The sequence below is a fragment of the Lissotriton helveticus genome, chromosome 3_1 (assembly GCF_964261635.1).
Source record: "Lissotriton helveticus chromosome 3_1, aLisHel1.1, whole genome shotgun sequence".
In the NCBI taxonomy this organism is placed as follows: Eukaryota; Metazoa; Chordata; class Amphibia; order Caudata; family Salamandridae; genus Lissotriton; species Lissotriton helveticus.
Window position 1 is genome coordinate 1,928,286,343 of NC_136061.1, and position 19,022 is coordinate 1,928,305,364.

Below are 19,022 nucleotides of genomic sequence, written 5' to 3' on the forward strand. Positions count from 1 at the left end.
CATTTGGGAAATCTACAGTGAATCAACAAGGACTATGCAACAAAGCAATGGAACTTGAACCTCTTAAAACCCAAATTAAAACTTTTCATCAAGAAACAACAACCTATGATGATGTAACTGCAGACTTTGCTAATGAAACAAAGCAAAATCCAAAAACAATTGGAACAATTGACAGAACAGCATCCGGCTACTTCATCAACTTCGATGATTCATCTGAAGACCTGAGTGAAGCAAAGAAACAGCCATCAACAAAAACTTTTAAAGACAAAGCTAAGGAACTTTTTCAACAGCTGAAAGAAACCTATCTGATCTCTCCATGGATTGAATTTTGGGTAGCCTTCGGTGCATTTATCCTCATTCTTTGGCTCATCTTAGTACTATGTTTGGGACATTTCATTGAAGGGAAATATGCTAAAATGGACACAGCAAGCCAGAAAATCAACTTGGTCCTTAAACCACACACATCTTCACACATCGAGAAAAGAGAACTTTCTTCAGTAAAATTCACAGCCAATCCTATACCAGGCGGTGTAGCATGGGACAAAACTGATTATGAAATATATGGTCCGGTTGAAATCCTGAAGTATCCACACCAATTCAAGATCTCATTGAGTGACTTTGTGAAACCAAGCTCATTTGCGGATGATTGGGACTTTGAAAGTATTAATGATATGATGTCTGATCTTGTGATGTCTGCTAAATTTACAGAACATGATTATTTGCAGGGTTCGTCTAATTATGATCAGATGTTCTGCTACAACCATTATGGTAACCACTATCTACATAAATCTGCTCAACCTAGAAATGTTTTAAATTATAACCAATGGGAACATTGTGCTACTCCTCCAAAAGATAGCTCAAAAACATTTTATGATAAATATTCATACTTTTCAGGGTTTAACACAAGTGATGCAGAAACATTTTATTTCAAATTGTCAAATAAGACAGGTATGAAGACCATGCTTACAAACACAAAATTGATATATTCCGATTCATTCTTTGAACAAATGAATACATTTGGGTTTGATTTCTGGAACAATAATATTGAAGCAAAAACTGTTTGGGGTACAAGAGATTGGCAAGTACAAGGTATAGAATCATTGTTTAGGGCCTGCATGATCCCAGAACAAATTATATTTTTGAACAACACTATTCAACAAACTACCTGTCTTGGCTTAGCCAAAATCAAAGATTTGAACAAACCGTCTATTCCAAAGCCAACAGTGAACAGTAATAGCTCTATAGATGTTGAGATAGACGTAAACCATATATTAAACCAAAACAGAACACATCCTGAATGGAAAAAATGGTTGATCTGGCCCACAGATACAAATAACTGTCAAGACAGATTCCTGAACAAAGAACAGGGGTTCACATTGACTAGGCCAGACCCTAGATATTCCCAAAGACAACATCCAGGGATAGTAACAACCTACAGCGTGGGCAAGCTCTGCCTTCAATGGCTACAAACGTCCACACTGGCTGAAATTAAGCAACACCTAACTTTACTTACAGAAGGTGCTGACTTGCGTGATTTCATATTGGGACCACGCAAACAGCGTCAAAAACGTTTCATAGCGGCCTCTATATATGCAGCTTATAACGAAGTCTGGAAAGTAACTCAAATTGAGACAGCAGAAAGAATACGGGAAATTGACCGTATTAATTTGGAAAAATCACTTTCTGTGGTGGACAATGGGTTAATGACTCTGTCCTCCAGAATATATTCTCTGGACAGCATTGTGTCTTCAGCAATCAATATAATATCGCAAAACTTACTAATGTTACAACACGGTCAGTCCCAATTGCGTTCTATTGTACAGCTTGGCTGGACGTTACAAAATTTGCGTTCTGGCTATGTGCCCTGGCGTTTAATTAACACAACGTCATTATTTAATATCTTTAACCTCACTGATAAACAAATCAGTTTGGCACAGAAGGGTGCTGACTATACAATTCTGAGCATTGAAAAACTTGAGAGATTACCATTGACAATGTCAGAACGACCTGTCATTGAATGGATAATACATGGGATAATAAATATTCCGATAACTACTTTCCAGTTTTCAATTCTGCCAAAAATATATACAGGCAGGCCAGTATGAAAGGTTGGGTAAAGGATACATTAAGTCAATATGGAACTTGCCCTATACACACAAATGTGTCAGCAATAAAGGCCAGAAAGTGTTTCTCAGTGGCGATAATTGTGCAAGATCACTGAGCGGTACACTTCTGTGTCAGGGTATTAGTTTGCACGGAGCCTGTGAAGGGACTTCAAATAACCTTTCATGTTACCAGCTAGGCACACCTGCAACACGAATAGAACCATTCTTTAGGAGACTCTCGAACGGGAGTTACATTCTAATAGTAGATCGCAGATGTTGTAGTTTGCTGCCCGGAAAACCTTATCTCATAACTGTGACTAGGAAGGTCATGTGCTGTGAACATGTATTGTTCCCCAGCGAGTCTGCAGACAGGGAGGCAAGGTTATGGCCCGATTTGAAAATTGCTTCTATTCGAATAGATACTTTAAGCAGAATGAAGACTGTGCTCCTACAGACGCCGACAAGGCTCACGTCATCAAAAGAAACGTATGATCTCCAAGTTGCAAGGACAACAGAAGAGATTCATTCATTATTATCAACTAATTCCCCCATACATTTCGCAGAAATACTGAATGAAATCTTAAATATTTCTGATACCACTGGTATCTCCAGTGTATTTAAAGCAGTGTTTTCGGGTGCTTTAACTCCCTTCAAAGCCATCCTGGGTATTTTTCCAGACTTTGTCCATTCCATTTTTGGCGGACTTCCACTCCTTTTGGGACTAGTAGCGGGTATTCTATTATTGATCCTGTTATTTCGCTATGGCAAACCATGTCACAGACAAAACACCTGCGACAAGGGAAGAAATGATCCTAGCCATTGGCTACCGGGACCGGATAACTAAAATCCTTGGACTATCCCGGCTCAGAGACCTGAACATGACTTGGTTTCTTTCATTTAGACCAATGGGGCAAAGTTGTGTTATGCCTGTATTAAGGTGCTTGCTATGCGGCGAAGAATGCGTGTTGGACACCTGTCTGGCACTACAATCGGATGTGCCAATGGACGCAGATACCTTGTTGGGTCCGGTAACGGCTCATACATTGTGCTGTCCCCAGCGGCTACCAATCCTGATGACGGCATTCGTGGAGTCTTCACCACTACGATTGAGGGGTAGTGAAGTACAAGATGAAAGCAGCATCGATCAGGTACGACCTTCAGTCAGCTATGCTGATCCAAACATCAATGGAGGCAAACATGCTCAGGCTCATGAATGCATGGTAACAACCTTTTCCGAATTAGTGGAACTTACGCAAGAAGCTGTTGACAGTTTTTTCAACAGTCTAAATAATATGATGTTTTCACCAGAGCAGCAGGAATAACTTTGAGCAAACTAGCACTTGGAGTTCCCTACATGCTGAATTTGGCCTTCAACTTTTTGAAGAAAAGCGATATGAAAAAAAAAAATTCTCATAATTTTTTTTCAGACTGCAAGAACTTTTCCCCAATTCCACAATATTTACGATTTTTGGGACACTTATCTTCTGCTTAAAGTAGACGTTATTCTTAGAGAACTAAATTTCTATTTTTAGGTAGTCACAAGACATTCGCTATGCTAGCACTGTTATACATAAATTTATGATTGTGATGAAATGGTCTCGCACTTTTTTTTCTGTATTAAGAGCCATTTCATGTGTGGTTTTCGCATTTAGATTATGCTGAATTTTTAACATATGAGTAGCATTATTAGACTGCTTGTGCTTATAGTATACGTGACAGTACATGTGATTGTGTTTCGTATATTTTATAAAATCCAATTTTCGGAATGCATATAAATGTATTTTGGGGTGGGACGGTATACACAAACGCTACTGATATTCACTATGCCTAGATTTGTAAATATGGACATAGTCTACGTGGAGTGGGTGTGATGTATTCCTATAGGTACTGTATCGATTCCCCTATTCCTGACCCTGGTTTGGTTAATAATTAACTAGCAGCCATCCAACGGTGCAAAAACCGTTATCTGATTAAGCCACACCACGGCACAGAAGCGCGTTATCTGATTAGGTCATAACGCATGCCATCTAATTAGACAAGCGATATTCCTCCAGCCCCTGATAAGGCATACGGAGTTCTCAAACAAATCAAACCTACAGCGACCTGGGAAATTCCCATAGCCATTGTTTTGATTTCACCGAGAACTTCAGCAAAGAATGTGCGAACGAGCCCGTTCATATGACATCCTTATTGACGTATATATGTCCATCCTTACGTCAATCTCGGCACCTTTCAGGTATAAATATTACCGACATTGCCTTAAGCAAACACATGCGGTGGTGACGAGATCGGAGCAGCGAGGCGTGCTGAGGAGCCCAGCAGAGAGCGAAGCCCACAGACGCTGCCCCGCCTTCCTGACGCGCTGAGAACGAGACGCTGCCTTTCTCCTGCCGAGAAATCCAGCTCCGGCGCTTCCAAGCAGCCCTCGCAGGCAGCTGGAATATCAAGACCTGGGATAAGAGATACCAGCCCTCCATCATTCTAGATCTCAGGTACAGAACTGAATAACCCCTTGCAGAGAATTCTCGAATCAGTCCCTTGGCAAAACAAACTTAACTTAAACTGCTACTTATCTACTCTCGCCCACGTATTAGGCTTAGGTCAGGTACACTGGGGTAGGCGTGGTTAGAAGCACCAGTTGAGTATGATTAGTCAAATGTATATATGTATGTATCTATTTTATCCATTTTAAAGTATCATATGGCTCAGAAACCATATCAATGCTTTTACAGTATTATTTTATAATTCTGTCTCTACTGTATGCACTTTACTTAACTACAAGTATTGCAATAATAGCGATTCATTTCTCTTGTATGAGAAAAGAGACTGATCAATAAATAACATCTTTTATTGAACCACGCCCATCTCTTATTTCTCTACAAACTGGTGAAACTAAGAATGCACGTACTGACTGAGTAAAATAAGTTGTCTATTGTTTTCACACGACTCTAGAGATACACTCTTGATTAGGGGAGAGCAAAGTTGTCATGTTCTATGGTTGTCAGAAACTAAATCCCTTCTTGTCTATCCAGGGAGGTTAAAATCCTCCTTGCCTATTCGAGAAAGTTTCTAGTGAACTCTGAGCTAGCTGGCAAACACAAAACTTTAAGTCTAATATCGTCGGTAGAAGACCTAGTTAACCTCTGCCCTAGGTCTATACTATTGAAGATATTATTCCAATGCGCAGAGCCTATTGGGATAATAGGAACTACACTACACTATTACCTCTGAAATAGACAGCACTTGCCAAACATGCAGGTAAAAAACAATAACAACATTATGCAGACTGTGGTCAAATCACCAGATGTGTTATTTTCACTTTTAAAAATAAAAAATGTTTTAATTCTCTCGCATCTAAATACTAAACCTAACATTACACATGAACACAATGAAAACCAGACCACTCCAGCACTTTCTGAAGTAGAATCAGTGTAAGAAGGTCTCTCCCTGTAAAATAATGAAAAACTCCTATTGTATTAGTCATGGAATTCACAATCTAACAACTATTTATATTGTATTCGTCAGTTAACAATGTAAACCCCCATCGTATAGTATGTGTCTCTTGGTTACACTGGGCTCAGCCTCTTTAGACAGGAGATCGGCATTAACGGTTGTTATCAGTTATAAAACAATACAAATACATCATAAGCTTGTTCACACAACTGCTGGCCAATCAAATTCCCAGAAGATGATTAACAAAGTGAGGGAGCCAAAGACGTTCTTTAGATACAGCCTTTGAATTGTTTCCTTCTGATGACGTGAACTAAAAGCGAATATGCCTCTACTGGAAAGACTGTTTTTGAACATGACTCTAGCGTATGTCTGCACACATGCATGGCACAAGGAGAAATCATGTACACTTGCACCACAGCCTGCTAATGACTAGAGACAGTCATTTGCTTAACAACAGACTACAATTTCATTGACGTCAAGCACCAATGAATCTAAGAGAGTTTAGGACAGCAAATAAGATAGGCTGAGAAATGGAAACAATGAGTTTTTCAAAGCAAATACACTTCCTGTACACACCGCTGCCCATATGAAAATACTTGCACATGTACAGATGCATGTGTACGTATCAACTTGCATATGAAGTCAAATAGATACATACTAACATGCACAGTCGTACACATACTGTCTTGGACATACACGGCTGCACGCACATAAATGCAGACTTACACGGGCACTCAAACATATAGGAGAGTTTAAGCAAGTATTTGCATTCATTCACCTACATTCAAACTCACATATTCAGTCTCACACTTCTAGGAACTGGAGAAATATCCTTGTTCCTTTTAAATAATCATCTGAGTTGCTCTCACAAATATTTTCCTGGGATCACAGTCACATTTTATTTTTTTATTTTTTTATTTTATTTTGAAGGTTTTATATAGCACGAACAAGACTCTTACGAGTATCAGAGCGCTTTACAAACAAGTGTAGGAAAGAAACCAAAAATGTAATAAAAACATGGGATAGGTGCAATCATGGTACAAAACTGCACCTGGGTTAACCTCACATACACTGAGCTGCTAGGGTAAACATGCACCTGGAACCTGAGTAATTCTTTACATTCGCTCTATACTTATCTGTAATTCTGAGATCTAAGCTAGTCTCTATATTTCGGCTAGTAGCATCTAGGCAAACCCTACAACAATCTACAATACAGTAATATACAGGTTGCACTCTTGGGGCCTGAGAAACTTTCTAGGCTATTTCATATCAACTTCTCTTGATCTTGCTGTAAATATCACGCCTTCGTGACTGCAACTGGCCCATTTGAATTTGAATGGTTCCACACCATCCCTTTTAGTAAGGTTAGAAATAGAAAAATATTTCGTTTCCATGTCAGGGTACAACTTACTTTGGTCTGTATCATCATCCCAGAGTAAACAGGAGGGGAAAGCGATATTTATGGGTTTTCAGTGACAAATCGCAATCTGTCTGCAAGCAAGGACCTTCTCCAGGAAACCGCCCTCGTATACTACAAAGGACTCCAGCTTTTTGATACATCAGAAATCATCATGTTATAATTAAGGTCTGGGCTACTACATTTATTCCTCATGTAATTTTTGCTAAAGTTCTGTGACATTCATTTCACCAGATGTGTATGAAGTTTGAATGCAACGGCATACATCGTATTCAAAAATCATGCGTGAAGCCATCAGGAGACCCTTAAAAAAATAAAAAAATAATAAGGTCTTGCAGCCGCATCCTACAACAGTAACGTAACAGGGGTCCTGCAAGATCATTTGTACGCAATGTAGTCTCCCATGAGAGAAATGTGTTTTGGTATACTGGACCAGTAATCAAAGATATTCCTCATGCATCAAACTGATAAAGAATATATTCTGTATAAATGTTTTACTTATTGACAAAGGACAATAAATGGTCTGACACAGCACAGTATTCAGAACTTATCACATACATTTAACTTTGTTTGTGTATCACTTAACGCGGCGCTAGCTCTCAGTCCAGTTGGTCGGGAAATATATAAATCACCTTGCATTTGTCAGACCTCTAGGCCCTTTACTGTGCACAGTCTAGAACTAGAGCTGTATAGTTGTCAAAGCACTGTCACCTCAACAGCACATTACACAACTATCACTCGCAGTAACAACAGAACTTCATACTGAGACCACTTTGTGCCCGCACATGCACAAAAGAGCACCAACGCCACAGCTGCCACCACAACAGCCCAACCCACTTCTTGCACAACCATTCCAAACAGGACTAACAGACAATGTTAGTTTAACCATACAAACCTTTCATGCAGGCAACACAGCTCTGCAGCGGATGTATGTTGATACAACACAAACAAAAAAAACGCATGGCATTATATCGCATTTTTCACATCGCATGCACTGTTACATCACATTAATTAACCAAACCATTACATCGCATTCCCCTTCACATGCATAAAAAATACCTTTTCAACGCACAGAAATACCATGCATTCAATTACATCGTAAAATTCTCCCTAACGGCCCCCCAAACACTAATATATAAACCTTCCAAAGACAGTACGACCTCCTTACACTACCCTCAACCCTAAGCTCTAAGCCCTAAAGCCAAAAACAGTACCCTACACTACTCCTAGCCCTAAGCCCGAATCCGTAAAGCCAAAAACACTACCCTACACCACTCTTAACCCTAAGCCCTAAAGCCAAAAACAGTACCCTACACTACTCTTAACCCGAAGCCCTAAGCCCTAACCTGTATAGCCAAAAACGGTACCCTACACTACTCTTAACCCTAAGCCCTAACCCGTAAAGCCAAAAACAGTACCCTACACTACTCTTAACCCGAAGCCCTAAGCCCTAACCTGTACAGCCAAAAACAGTACCCTACACTACTCTTAACCCTAAGCCCTAACCCGTAAAGTCAAAAACAGTGCCCTACACCACTCTTAGCCCTAAACCCTAACCCCGTGGTTCCCAAAGTGTGCGCCGCGGCACCCTGGTGCGCCGCTATGACTTGCCAGGGGCGCCGCGGCACGATGTGGGCAACATGCAGAGTGGAGCTGCAGGGGCTCTTAGACAGGGGGAAAAACAGCAAGGCCTCATTAGCACGCATATGGTCTTTTAAAGACCTGTTAAGCGTTCGGGTGCGGCTGTGTGTGCACCCGGGATGCTGTCTCATCCTGGGCTGCCACACACGAAGGGGAGGCGGAGGGGGGGTGGGGGCTGGGGAGCAAGGGGCCTTGTTGCTCCTCACCAATGTCACATTGATTGTGAAACAGCACACAAACCAGCATGCCAACCCCACCGCCAACGAGCTCAGGGACAAAATGCGGGTTTTAGTCGAAGTTATCTTTCCAGTTTCTTTTCCCGGGTCATTTTAAAGCCCCATCATCTGATTTTTTTTTAATGCGTATTTCACACCAGGTTTGAGGCTTTCATCCCACCCCAGTATTAACGTAACTCAGCTTTTCTAACTTCCAACACGTCCCTCTCTCCTTTGTGTGGCCAACGTTGAAGTCCCTTCTGGGTACACCTGTCAGGTGCCTCTCTTCCTTGGCATCGCAGTTACCCTTCCCACCCCATCTGACACTGCAGTTGCTCCTCTCATCCCAGGGTCATTTCCACCCTGTGCTGGTAGGTCTCCGTTCTCCACAACCTCTATACTACCTTAACTGGTGCCTCTCACCTGTCTGCTCCTATATCAGAAGCACAGTCCACAGCGGGGTGCCCTCTAACACTGTTAACCCCTTCTACGCTCATGACGAGCTCAGCTCGTCATGAGCGTAACCTGCGCTACGCTGATGACGAGCTGAGCTCGTCATGTAACGCGGGTTTTTTAAAATCGCAGCGCGCAGCGGGAAAACCGCTAGCGCGCATGCGGTTAAAGCAGTGACATTGAAATATCCTTGGAGTGGACGGACTGGACTGCAGGGGTGCAGGAGGCACCGTGCACCCTCGCTGAACTGAATCACACCTATTTCAGGGATCAAATTCGAAAAAGACATCGTCTCCTGGGGTTTGACCCATCGCATTCCTTCCTGCTGAATAGCAGACATGATGTCAACCCCATTCAGACACGCAGAATCTGTAAAACACAGCCTCAACACTAAATGCCTTCTGTCATAGCTCCCTCCTCTTCCCACCCAAATGGATCCCAGCCCCATGAAAAAATTGGCACAGTCCATATCCAGTTTCTAAGCTGCCAGCTTCACAGATTGACACCCGGCGGGAGGGCGGTCGGGGTCGGGGTCGGGAGCTGAAGCCCTGTGAGTCCAATGGGAGTTGCGCGCCTGAGTCTGAGGGCACAAAGACAACAGGCATGGAATAATGGATAGAGGGCACAGGCATGGAATAATGGATGGAGGGCACAAACACGAAGGGAGCAGACATGGAGGAAAGGGGCAGTATCAGGGCACGAAGGGAGCAGACATGGAGGAAAGGGACAGTCTTAGGGCACGAAGGGAGCAGGCATGGAGGAAAAGGGCAGTCTCAGGGCACGAAGGGAGCAGGCATGGAGGAAAGGGGCAGTCTCAGGGCACGAAGGGAGCAGGCATGGAGGAAGGGGCAGTCTCAGCGCACGAAGGGAGAAGGCATGGAGGAAAGGCATGGACAGACGAGGTAGTCTGAGAGTACGAAGGGGGCTAGGATGGACAGAAGGGGAATTCTGAAAGCACAGTGGGAGCAGGCATTGCCAGATGGGTCAATCAGGGGGTACAAATGGAGCAGTCATGGACACAAGGAGCAGACTGAGTGCACGAAGAAAGGAAGCATGCACAGAAGGGGCAGTCTGACGGCGCGGGGACTGGCATGGACAGAAGCGGTAGTCAGGGGTATGGGGGCAGGCACAGACAGAAGGGTAGTCTGAGGGCACAACGGAACCCCACCCACCCGTCCACCGGTAAAAAAATGGGGGGAGCCACGGCCAACTGCCAATTAGATCAAGGGAGCCACGGGTCAAAAAAGTTTGGGAACCACTGCCCTAACCCATAAAGCCAAAAACAGTACCCTACACTACTATTAACCCTAAACCCTAACCCCTAAAGCCAAAAACAGTACCGTACACCACTCTTAACCCTAAGCCCTAAAGCCTAAAACACTACCATATACTACTTTCTCAACCCTAAGCCCTAAACCCTAACGCCTAAAACACTACCCTCCACTACACTACCCATCAACTACCCTAAACCTTAAAACACTACGAGTCCAGCGTCGTCCTTACCTGCCTCTTGTTGTGGTTCCAGCATTGTCTCCCAGTCCCGGCGCACGACCTTCCCGCGGTCCGTCCCGGCGCACGACCCGTCGGTGTAAAAGCATGCGTTTTAATGTCGCATGCGATGTAGTTGCATGCGCAGTGAACGCATGTGTCGTAACGTCACGTGTGTTGTGACGGCACACGACGTAAACGCATGGTTGTAACACATGCGTTGAGATGGTTGTTCGCCCTGCAGATTAGCACACGGCCTAGGCTACAAGAGCAACACAGGCCAAGCCGGTACAGAGCTATAAGCTGAAAGGGTGAGCCTAAGAAATGGGGCTTTAAATGTCCCCCTCCCCAAAGCCCCACAATACGCCATGGGCTCCACCAAGCCTTTGCGTCCAACATTTCTGTGCAGCCCCCCTGCAGCGATGGCAAACCTGCACAGCGCATGTCTCTGCAGCCATAGCATCTATTGAAAGCATGTCTCCTGACCTCCCTCCAAGCACCGGGAGCTGTCCAGACTGACTGACTGACTCTCACTGACTGACTGACTCTCACTGAGTGACTCTCTCAGTGACTGACTCTCACTGACTGACTGAATCTCTCTCTCTCTCTGACTGACTGACTCTCTCTCTCTTTCTCACTGACTGACTCTCACTGACTGACTAACTGAATGACTCTCTGATTGACTGACTCACTTTCTAAATATCTCTCACTGACTGACTCTCTCACTGACACTCTGGCTGACTGACTGACGCTCTCACTCTCTCTCTGACTGACTCTCTCACTGACTTACTGACTCACTTACTGACTGACTCTCTCACTGACTGACTCTCTCACTGATTGACTCTCTCACACTGACTGACTCACTCACTCTCTCACTGGATTGATGGATGGATGCAGATTTATAGAGCGCCTGGTTACCCTGGAGCGTCCCCGCGCTATAGAACCCAGACTACTGAGAACAGAAAATGAGATTAGGGGCCCTGAGGAAACAGAAAGGTTTTTAGGAGCTTCCGAAATCGAAGAAGGCTTGGTTCAGCTCTAAGCTTCAGCTGTAGAGAATTCCACAGGGTTGCTGCGTTGATGGAGAACCGTCGTCCACCTGAACGCACCCTTTTTGCTCTATGAATTTTGGCTAAGCAGTCGTGATCTGAGCGAAGGGGCCTGTTAGCTTTCTACGGGAGCACGAGGCTCTTCAGAATAGGGGGCCCCTTGCGTTGTAACGATTTATGGGCAATGCAAAGGGATTTACAGCCTGATTCATGTACGGGCCGTTTTGCGTGTCCCTAATAGCGATTAATAGCGACTCGCTATTGAGGAAACGCAAAACGGCATTCATGTACTTTTCGGGAAAAAAATAGCGACTCGCACGCGGGCGCTAAAGCCGTTAGCGACCTACAAAAAACGCAGAAAAATCGCTATTTCCGGCTACCTGCGATCGGGATTGCGACTCGCAATCCCGATCGCACGGGATTGCGACTCGCAATCCCGATCGCACGGGATTGCGACTCGCAATCCCGTGCGATCGGGAATGCGAGTCGCATTCTCGCGGGATCTGGAAAACGGGAAGACGCATTCCGAGCACCGTGATGACATCACAACCAGGAAGCAGCCAGTTCCCACCCCCAAACACCACAGTGACGCCATCCTTCGAGTGTGCACGAGGGAAAGCAGACGCTAAACCACCGTTAGCGACTCCCGAAACGGCAGAAATAGCGACCGCCATGTCCGAGGAACCTGTCCCTGGCCCCAGCAACAGCGCTGGCCGCAAGCGCAAGCTCAAGTTCTCCGAGCAGGAGCTCGAGAACCTGATTGAAGGGGTGGTGGCCAACCACGACCGGCTCTTTGGTGCCAACTCCAGGAGGGTCCCAGAGCAGGAGAAGCGGAGGATCTGGCTAGGGATAGCCTCCAGCGTAAACTCTGTGGGCGTGGCGGACAGGTCGTTGGAGGAGCTGAAGAAGCGCTGGTACGACCTCCGAGGGCGTGCCAAGGAGAGGGTGGCGGAGCGCCTTGGTGAGGCATCGGGCACTGGAGGTGGCGGACCGACTGTCCCACCCAACACACCCCTGGAGGACCAGGTTGAGGACACCTTGGAGAGGGAGGCGTGTGTTGGCGTGACCCCTCTGGACTCCTCCCGCCCCACCCAAGACACCCAAGGTAAGTGGCATGCGACTGCGACCCTGTCCCCTATGACCGTCCCTGACCAAATAGGCTCACTCATTGGCCCTTAGTCATGCCTATGTTGTGCATCAGGAAATGCCCTGAAGCATTGTGGGAGACGTAGTATGTCCACAATGTAGTAGTACCACAATGCGGCCAGAAAGGTTCCAAAGTGCGCAAATCCACAGCCATCCAGGGAATGACACCCAGCATGCATGTAACATCTGCACATCTGACAGTCACATGCACCTAATGAGTATCCACTTACCCTCACAGGTGGCGATGATAGCAGTGACAGCGAGAGGCTGCTGATTGATGAGGAGGCCCAGGAGGAGGAATCCCTACCCGATACCCAGCCACCAGCCCCTGCCGATGCACCAACACCAGCAGCCAGGCCCCCCACCGTACCTGCTCCTGCATCTGCCGCTGCACCAACACCAGCAGCCAGGCCCCCCACCGTACCTGCTGCTACATCTGCCGGCCCACCGGCTGCCAAGGCCAGGCCCCCCACCGTACCTGCTGCTACATCTGCCGGCCCACCGGCTGCCAAGGCCAGGCCCCCCACCGTACCTGCTGCTACATCTGCCGGCCCACCGGCTGCCAAGGCCAGGCCCCCCACCGTACCTGCTGCTACATCTGCCGGCCCACCGGCTGCCAAGGCCTGGCCCCCCACCGTACCTGCTCCTACATCTGCCGGCCAACCGGCTGCCAGAGCCAGGCACCCCACCAATGTGCCTCCAGTGCCTGCCGCACCAGCAACACCAGCTGCTACACCACCTGCAGCTCGTGCAACCAGATCTGGGCCAGCCACATCCGCAACACAGCGGCCGAACAGCAGGAGGGGCAATGGGCATCTCCATGCCTGCATGAGCGTGGAGCGGCGCATGCTCCGAATCCACCAGCGCCAGTCGCAGCAGCAAGGAGCCATCCAGCTCCAGCTGCATAAAATTGGCCGCAATGTGGCGGGAGTCGGAGAGCGGATGGACCGCATGACGGCGGCCATGGACCGCATGACGGCGGCAATGGAGGACAATACTGCAGCGCTCGTGAAGCACCGCAGTGTTGCAAGCAGGCGCCACTACCAGCTGATGAGCCGGCTGTCGACCTATAGTAGGTCAAATTATGTGGCAGCAAATGCCACCACCCAGCTGTCGCAGTGCTCTCTGACCCAGCAGCACCAACTGGTCCAGTGCTGCGAGGACATAACCCGGGTGCTGGAGCACTTGACCACCGCCGTGACCGCACTGCATACACCTGTGCTACCGGCCATTGTAGGGGGAGACGATGCGAGTGAGGGTGCCTCCAGCGTGAGCAGCCACTCTGCCACGCAGGTCCCGCCACCTAGGCGCAGCACCAGGGCAACGCCTGGTACAGCTGCCCAGGATGAGGAAGAGCCTCACAGGCGCCTGGGCATTACGCGCCGGAGGCGCCAATGACATTGTGTGAGGGACACTGGCGCAGGCTGACGCTAAGCCTGCCATGAACCTTCACATGCAGTATGCAGGAATACTGTAATTTGTAAATAGTTGATACCATGACCCTTTTTTCTTGTGAATCAAACATATACATTTATTTTGCTGCACACATTCGCCTTGTGTAATCATTACATTTTGCATGCAATTGTGATATGTGGGGTGGGGGAAGGGGGAAGGGGGTGGGCTAGAAATTGTTAGCTGTGATGTGGTTGCGACGTCTGTGGCCTTCAGCTGGGTTCTCCCCGCGTGCATGGTGCGCATGTGCTGGTGGCCGGTCGTCCCCCTCAGATTCACTGCCTGAGATGTCAACTGGTATCCGGCGCTTGGTTGCAATGTTATGAAGCATTGCACAGACAGCCACAATGCGGCAGCACGCTGCAGGACTGTAATACATGGCCCCACCTGTCTTGTGCAGTATACGGAACCTGCTCTTGAGCAGCCCAAATGTCCTTTCAATACAGTTCCTTGTCCGGATGTGCGCAACTTTGTAGCGCCGTTGCTGAGGTGTGGCAGGGTTGAGGTAAGGGGTCAGGAGGTATTCCCGTAGGGCGTAGCCACTGTCACCTGAATGAGAGGAGCAGATGTTGATTGCCTGTGCAGCGCAGTTACTTCATAGCAATGTGACATTGTCGACAAAGTGTACTTACCAAGTAGGTGTCCTTCCCCAAACTCTCCCCTGATCAGTCGTGTGTGGAGTCCGCTGTGCCTGAAGATAAAGGAGTCATGGGTACTCCCTGGGTACTGGGCCACAATGTCAGTGATGATGGTCTTGGCATTGCAGACCATCTGTATGTTGAGGGAGTGGTAGAACTTCCTGTTGCGGTACATATACTCCGTGCCAGCTGGTGGGCAGATGACGACGTGGGTACAGTCTATGCAGCCGAGGACATGGGGAAAATGGGCGACATTATAAAATTGTAGTTTTGTCAGGTCCAATTCCTGTTGGCTCGTGGGAAATGTGATGTGCCGGTGGAGCTGGCTGAGCATGGCGTCAACAAAAGTGTGGAGGCAGCGTGACATGGTGGGCTGGGATATCCCCCCAGCAGCGGCTACTATGCCCTGGAAACTGCCGGAGGCCAGGAGGTTGGGTGCTGCATGATGGGGTCGAGTTCTTGTATCAGCCAGGTGATCATTTCCCCATTCAGCCTGTATTTTGCATAAATCTGTTCTCTGGTTTGGCCCAGCAAGGTGACCCGCTGCCGGTAAATCCTTGCCTGCCTCATGCGTCTCCTCCGTGCTGCTCGCTGTAGCCTTCGCCGCCTCCCCACCATGTACATCCCAGGCATTGTGGAACGCCTAATGCTGCTGCTGAATGTCCTTATGTGTGATTGGTCAGGCCTGGACCTGTTGGTGATTGGCCAACAGTTTTTCAAATTTTACTTAATCATGGCTTTTATGGTTACCACCTGCTTTGAGTTGTCCTTAAATTGCGCCGCGCAAACGTGCGAATTAGCGCTTTTTCGCTAATGTATTTATTTCATGAATGCCGATTGAGACAATATTGCGTTTCGCTATTCATTTCGCAGACTCCGTGGTTGGTCGCTATTTCCGTATCGCTAATGCTCGACTTCCCGGAGTCTGCGACTATTATAGCGTAATCGCTATTTCAATCGCTATTATTTTTTTGCGAATTCGCTATTTCGTACTTGAATGCCGATTCCGTGTTTTGCACCCGCAATTGCGTTTTGGCAGCCATTGCGGGCGCTATTTCGCTTCATGAATCAGGCTGATAAACTTTATCCTTTCACGAATAGGCAGCCAGTGCAGCATTCTGAGCGCTGGTTTCGCTGATGACCTTGTTCGGGTGCCCGTCAGCAGCCTGGCTGCTGAGTTCTGAATGTATTGTAACTTGTTAATAGTCGCTTCAGGAGCGCCCAGGGCATTGCTGAAATTCAGCCTTGACAGAACCAGTCCCTGAATCAGAAGTTTCTTTGAGGGAGAGGGAAGAAGGGGAAGGAATTTACGGGCTGAACGCAGCAAGCCAAAGCAGATGCCAGCAGTTTTCTTGGCTTGAATTTTAAATGAAAGGTCCTGATCAATCCAGACTCCTAAACTTTTGATTTCATTTTTTGGAAGCGGGGGGTCTCCCATACAGGCCGGCCAGATGGCATCAGGCAATGATGTCATCTAATGCCCTAGAAGCATTAGCTCGGTTTTTGAGCCAATTAATTTAAGTGCGGACTTACTCATCCACATATGTATTTCAGCAAGGCATGAATGAAGATTTCCAGAACTTTGGCCCGATTGGGCAAGTGAGACGACAAGTTGTGTGTCGTCAGCATAACTCACTATTTTTATCCCAAATGGAGCAACCACTTCCTCCAGTGGGGACATGTACACGTTGAATAGAGTAGGGCTCAATGAAGAGCCCTGCGGCACACCACACTGGAGGGGGATCAGACTGGAACGTACATTTCCTTCCCAAACTTGATAAGTCCGTTTGTCAAGGAAGGAAGTTAACCATGCCAATGCCGTGCCTGAGACTCCGATGTTGGATAGGCGCTGAAGTAGGATACGGTGGTTAACCGAATCGAAGGCTGCACTTAGATCCAGGGGGATCACTGCCACTGATCCTCCTGAATCCAAGATGCACCTCGCTTCTTCCATAACTGCTATAAGGGCAGTTTCAGTTCCCTGTCCAGGTTGAAAGCCTGTCTGCGATCTCCGGAGTAACTCATTGGATTCCAGAAAAGAGGATAATTGCTGGTTCACCATTTTCTCTGAAATTTTACTGAGTCCTGGTAACAGTGAAATAGGCCTGAAGTTGGACAATTCTGTAGGATCCATCCGGGGCTTTTTTTTTGACTGACTGACTGACTCTCACTGACTATCTCTCACTGACTGACTCTCTATCTCTTTTTCTCTGACTCACTGACTCTCACTCTCTCTCTCACAGACTGACTGACTCTCTCACTGATTGACTGACTCTCACTCTGTCTCACTGACTGATCTCACTCTCACTGACTGACTCTCTCACACTGACTGACTCACTCACTCTCTCACTGGATGGATGGATGGATGGATGGATGCAGATTTATAGAGCGCCTGGTTACCCTGGAGCGTCCCCGCGCTATAGAACCCAGACTACTGAGAACAGAAAATGAGATTAGGGGCCCTGAGGAAACAGAAAGGTTTTTAGGAGCTTCCGAAATCGAAGCAGGCTTGGTTCAGCTCTAAGCTTCAGCGGTAGAGAATTCCACAGGGTTGCTGCGTTGATGGAGAACCGTCGTCCACCTGAACGCACCCTTTTTGCTCTATGAATTTTGGCTAAGCAGTCGTGATCTGAGCGAAGGGGCCTGTTAGCTTTCTACGGGAGCACGAGGTTCTTCAGAATAGGGGGCCCCTTGCCTTGTAACGATTTATGGGCAATGCAAAGGGATTTAAACTTTATCCTTTCACGAATAAGCAGCCAGTGCAGCATTCTGAGCGCTGGTTTCCCTGATGACCTTGTTCGGGTGCCCGTAAGCAGCCTGGCTGCTGAGTTCTGAACGTATTGTAACTTGTTAATAGTCGCTTCAGGAGCGCCCAGGTACAGGGCATTGCTGAAATCCAGCCTTGACAGAATCAGTCCCTGAATCAGAAGTTTCTTTGAGGGAGAGGGAAGAAGGGGAAGGACTTTACGGGCTGAACGCAGCAAGCCAAAGCAGATGCCAGCAGTTTTCTTGGCTTGAATTTTAAATGAAAGTTCCTGATCAATCCAGACTCCTAAACTTTTGATTTCATTTTTTGGAAGCGGGGGGTCTCCCATACAGGCCGGCCAGATGGCATCAGGCAATGATGTCATCTTATGCCCTAGAAGCATTAGCTCGGTTTTTGAGCCATTTAATTTAAGTGCGGACTTACTCATCCACATATGTATTTCAGCAAGGCATGAATGAAGATTTCCAGAACTTTGGCCCGATTGGGCAAGTGAGATGACAAGTTGTGTGTCGTCAGCATAACTCACTATTTTTATCCCAAATGGAGCAACCACTTCCTCCAGTGGGACATGTACACGTTGAATAGAGTAGGGCTCAATGAAGAGCCCTGCGGCACACCACACTGGAGGGGGGATCAGACTGGAATGTGCATTTCCTTCCCAAACTTGATAAGTCCGTTTGTCAAGGAAGGAAGTTAACCATGCCAATGCCGTGCCTGAGACTCCGATGTTGGATAGGCGCTGAATTAGGATACGGTGGTTAACCGTATCGAAGGCTGCACTTAGATCCAGGAGGATCACTGCCACTGATCCTCCTGAATCCAAGATGCACCTCGCTTCTTCCATAACTGCTATAAGGGCAGTTTCAGTTCCCTGTCCAGGTTGAAAGCCTGTCTGCGATCTCCGGAGTAACTCATTGGATTCCAGAAAAGAGGATAATTGCTGGTTCACCATTTTCTCTGCAATTTTACTGAGTCCTGGTAACAGTGAAATAGGCCTGAAGTTGGACAATTCTGTAGGATCCATCTGGGGATTTTTTTTGACTGACTGACTGACTCTCACTGACTATCTCTCACTGACTGACTCTCTATCTCTTTCTCACTGACTCACTGACTCTCACTCTCTCTCTCACAGACTGACTGACTCTCTCACTGATTGACTGACTCTCACTCTGTCTCACTGACTGATCTCACTCTCACT

The 19,022-nt window shown here is 47.0% G+C and overlaps 1 protein-coding gene across 2 annotated transcripts in view; it reads right to left on the bottom strand.

The window, feature by feature from the left end:
- FRMD5 (FERM domain containing 5) overlaps positions 1–19,022 on the bottom strand; it is a 575,457-nt gene that overhangs the window by 377,640 nt on the left and 178,795 nt on the right. The window lies entirely within an intron of this gene.